Here is a 5,451-nt window from a genome sequence, read left to right as displayed (position 1 = left end):
TTAAGATTTTCAAATATTTCAAGTTTTCAAACAAGTCCTCGTGGGATCGATACCTTGCTTGTCGATCTACTCCATAGATTCATGCACTTGTGAGTGTTACTTAATTTATCACAACAATTACTACTGGACCTCCAAGATGCAATTTCCAAATTAAAAATCTCTTAATGAGGTGCTAGGAATGTATAATTTTTGAGATTTAAATAGATAGGCATCCTGCATAATAAAACCATCTATTTTTCAAGTCACTTGATCACTTAACAGTTTGTAAACTTCATGAAAATCCAGACATGACTCATATTAAAGTTTGATCTTATCAAAGTCTGTTACCTCGACACCTATTTTTGAAAGAAATATCATGCAATGACTCAGTGCATTGACAGCTTTATTCTCAGCCCCAAATTTGTGCTACGGGTGTATGTATAATATTGGAGAAATTCAACCCACTTGTCATGTCTGGCATTAAGCTTCTTTTGGGAGTTGATATAATGAAGGGCCTTATGGTTAGAGAAAATAACAAATTCTTGTGGGAGTAAGTAATAACTTAGGTGGTGAAGATATTGAACCACAATATATAATTCACTATCATAGGTGGTGTACTGTTGCATGGTTTCATTCAATTTCTCACTAAAGTAAGCAATCAGATGACCCTCTTGGCTCATGACTCTACCTATACTAATTTTTGATGCATCACATGTAACCTCAAAAACTTTAGAAAAATCGAGGAGTTGCATATTGGGAGTTTCCACCATTTCCTCTTCATTTCAAGAAAATCTTAAGTAACATTCTTTGACCACTCAAATTCACATTTGTTGAGGCATTTAGTTATCAGAGCCATGATGGTACTAAATCCTCTAATGAAACAATAAAATTCAAGAAAACAACATTGTTTGTCATAAATGTACACTTCTTATGATTTGCATATAGTCATTCTTTTCTCAAAACAACACAACAAACTTGATGAAAATAGTCTACGTGTTCCTCTCGAGATCGACTATAGATAAGGATGTTATCAAAATATATGACAAAAAATTGGCCCATCAATGGTCGTATTACTTGAATCAGCACTCTCATGAAAGTACTTAGAGCATTACTCAAGCTAAAAGACATGACTATCCATTCCTACAACTCATCTTTTGTTTTAAATACGATCTTCCACTTGTTTCTAGGGCATATATGAATTTAATGATAACCAATTTTTAAATCTATCTTTGAAAATATCGTGGCACCTGCCATCATATCCAGCATGTCATTCAAACGAGGAATGGAAAAATGGTATTTATGTTATTCCATTGATGACGCGAATGTCTACATGCATACGCTAAGTTCCATTTTTCTTCAGCATTAACAATATAGGAATCATGCAAGGACTTAGGCTTTTTCTCAAAAAGTCATTTTTCAACTGCTTGTCAACTTGTCATTTAAGTTCTATGTATTCAGCTGGATTGAGTCGCTGATGAGGCAAGTTGGGAAGAGAAGCATCGGGACGAGATTGATAGCATGCTGAATATCTCGCATTGGTCGTAATTTATCTAGAAGATCTTTAGGGAAAATATAATAGAATTATTCAATCACAGGGATTGATCTCAAGAGGTATTGATTCTTCATGTTTGTTTAGAATTTCTCGACCAATAAGAATCGGAATAGGAGTTCCTTTACCCATCTAACACTAATCACTTTTGGTGCTAATCAAGTTTACACTACTTTCAGGCTTGGCGGTATTAAGTTTTTTCTCAGCACTGCCATTTCTAGGTTTTAAGTGGAAGAATCCTGTTAGGTTTTTTATTTGTTGGCAATTTTGTACAAAATATTCTAAGTGTATTTTTTCATGTATATGAGCTTTACACAAGTCTAGAATATCACTGGTGTGAAGAATTGCAAGATCATTGGAGAAAAGCCGTCGCGTTTTCACCGCGTTCACAAACGCATTCGAATGCGAAATCTGCGTTCACACAGACAGAGAGCCGCGTTCACAAACGCGTTCGAACGCGGGCACTGCGTTCACACAGACAGAGAGCCGCGTTCACAAACGTGTTCGAACACGGGTACTGCGTTCACACAGACCGAGAGCAGCGTTCACAAACGCGTTCGAACGCAACCTGAAGAATTCAAGCTGTCGTGTTCGAACGCACTTGGGCCCGTTCGAACGCACCTGAGATTAAGTCAGGTCGTTCGAACGCACCCGGGCTGCATTCGAACGCACCTATGAAGTTTGCAATTTATTGGATTTTCGTGAGTACGAATATGACTTGGATTTGGCTCTATCTTGGAGATCATATATAAGGATAGTGTTGCCCTAACCTAGAGCAGTTGAAGAAGATTATTCAAAGAGACTTTTTGGAGGCTACATCGGTTCTTCAACAACCAAGGCCCTTTGCATCTACAAATCTTAATCTTTCGTCTTAAGGGCTATCTAGACGAAAGATCAATCTCGAGGGCTACTGAGATTGGACTTCAATCACAAGAAGCAGTGAATCGTGGGTTCTAGCGATCAAGACTGAGAGGAACAAAATCGTTTGGATCGACGGGTTGTTTTGTGAGTCAGTCTTGTAACTGCTACTATCATAGTGATTGGTTTTGATCCGAGTTTGGATCCGTGGTTTTTTTTCTCGTTTGGGTTTTCCACGTTAAAATCTTGGCGTTCATCTCTACTTTCGTTTTTAATATTTCTTTCGACTTTTACTTAAGCGAATGAGAAATATCATTGCCTAGAGGTTAGATACATACGTGTGTCTAGGGGTTTTTTCAATTGGTATCAAAGCGGGTTCTCTCACCCTTTGAGAGAGATCAAATAGGCATGGATTTTCATAGAGATGGACCCTCATCTATTAGACCTCCTATTCTAGATGGATCAAATTATGGATATTGGAAAACTAGGATGAGAGCTTATTTGAAGTCTATAGATGAGAGAGTTTGGATGGCCATTATAAACGGTTGGAGTCCACCAATGTACATGGTGAATGATGAGTTAGTTGAGAAATCGATTGAGTCATGGGATAAAACAGATTATGAAAATGTTGGCTGGAATAGCAAAGCAATAAATGCAATTTTTAGTTGTGTTTCCTCGGAAGAATTTAGAAGAATATCTACTTGTGAAATAGCAAAACAAGCCTGGATGATCTTAGAAACAACTCATGAAGGTACTATGGCTGTAAACTTTCGAAACTTCAGAGGTTGACTACTAATTTTGAAACCCTACGTATGGAGGAGAATGAAACATTTGATGAGTTCTATGCAAAGTTAAGTGATATAGTCAACTCCAATTTCAACCTAGGAGAGAAAATTCCTGAAAATAGAATTGTCCGTAAGATCCTTAGGTCTCTTCCTGAAAGGTTTCAAGCAAAAATTACAGCTATTGAGGAAAGTAAGGACATTGACTCTATGAAAGTTGAACAATTGGTAGGAAATCTACAAACATTTGAGTCCAGTCTTTCAAAACCGAGGAAGTCCAAAGGGATAGCTCTATCCACTGTTGAACAAAATTTAGAGGAGTCTGAAGATGAAGGTGATTTAGATGTTGAGATGTTGGCTATGTTTGTCAAAAAGTTCAATAAATTCTTTCGGAAGCCAAACAAGTTGAATACTGAAAAGTTTGAAAAAAACAAAACTTTTATGAAAAAGAAGAATACTGTGACTTCGAATATAGGTGGTAGCAACAACAATGTCAAACAGAAAAATAAGAATTCTGAAAATAAAGTTCAATGTTTTGAATGTTCTGGTTTTGGACACATCGCACAAGAATGCCCTAATCGTCTTAAGAGAAAGGGCAAAGCTATGAAAGTTACTTGGGATGATTCAGATGAATCTAATGATGATTCTGAAAAAGATGAAGAAAACTTTATAGCCTTTGCCTCTTCTCTGCTTAATACTGACTCTGTTGATGATACTGATAGTACAGATGATCTTGATATGCTACCGGCCGAGGAAGATGAATCTGAAATTCAAAAGGCATATAATGACTTATACCTGGAGTTGTTTAAACTCAAGAAAAGCAATCTTAGACTACTTCAACGACTCAAGGAAATTGAACCAGAAAGAATTCAATTTGAGGAGAAGTACAAATTGGAGCTTGAACGTGTCAAAGACCTTTCTGAACAACTTGACAATGCGAAAAATAAAATGAAGGCTGATGAAATTGAACTAGAGCGATTGCATAAGGAAGTTACATTTCTAAAAAGGAAGAACAAACTGGACGAGATTCTAAAAGCTCAGATCTCTAGAAAAGACAGGTATGGTGTTGGATATACTGGTAATTCAAATAATAATAAAACTATTTTTGTTTCTGCAGGTATACAAAAGGAAGAATACCTGAAGCCATCAATCGTAGTTTCAAAGCAATCCTGGATGAATCCTTCAAAATTGAAGTTGAATCTACAAACTGGTGAATCTTTGACGGCACCAAAGGTAAACTTTAGTTACACTCCTCGACAAAAGGTGAGTAGAAAAGGGTTTGTTCCGACATGCTATCATTGCGGTATTCTAGGGCATATTCAACCTCATTATAAATTTTTGCAAAAACCTAGAACTGCTTTCATTTATGGGATGAAAACAAAAACCATATGGGTCAAGAAAAGTGATTTGAAATGTTATGTTGTGCATACAGCCTTGAAAGCTTTAAATTCTGATTTATGGTATTTAGACAGTGGCTGTTCAAGACATATGTCGGGTGACAAGTCGTTATTTTCTAATCTTGAAAAACATGAAGGGGGAGTTGTGACATTCGGAGATGGTAATTCATCAAAGGTAATAGGTAAAGGAAAGGTAAGTACTCTAGGGATTCCTAGTCTCGAAAATGTTCTTTATGTTAAGGGCTTGAAAGCAAATCTACTAAGCATCAGTCAATTTTGTGATGAAGATTATGAGGTAAAATTCTCCAAAACTGATTGTACTGTTCTAGATCATGATGGTAATGTTATATGTTATGGATCTAGAACATCTGATAATTGCTATGTCGTTGGAACTTCATATAAACTGAAATGTAACAGTGTGTCTTTCGACATTGCAGATCTTTGGCATCAACGTCTTGGACATATGAATCACAAGAAATTATTTACTCTATCCAAACATGAAGTGGTCAGAGGAATACCTAAGATAAAAGAAATATCAAAAAGAGTGTGCGGTTCATGTCAAATTGGAAAACAAATTCGTATCTCACACAAGAATGTAAATACAGCTACCACTGACCGTGTGCTACAATTAATTCACATGGACTTGATGGGTCCAACAAAAACCGAAAGTCTTGGAGGTAAACGCTATATATTCTTAATGGTCGATGATTACTCCAGATATACCTGGGTTGCCTTTCTACGTGAGAAGTCTGAAACCTTTGAAGTTTTTAAATCACTATGCTTAAAATTGCAGAATGAAAAATCTACAACCCTAGTTAGGATTCGTTCTGATCATGGTAGAGAATTTGAAAATGAAAATTTTTCTATATTTTGCGATTCTCTTGGT

Source organism: Typha angustifolia, chromosome 2, assembly GCF_048772165.1.
Source record: "Typha angustifolia cultivar Huaian chromosome 2, ASM4877216v1, whole genome shotgun sequence".
Classification (NCBI taxonomy): domain Eukaryota; kingdom Viridiplantae; phylum Streptophyta; class Magnoliopsida; order Poales; family Typhaceae; genus Typha; species Typha angustifolia.
Note: the sequence above shows the minus strand (reverse complement) of the source record.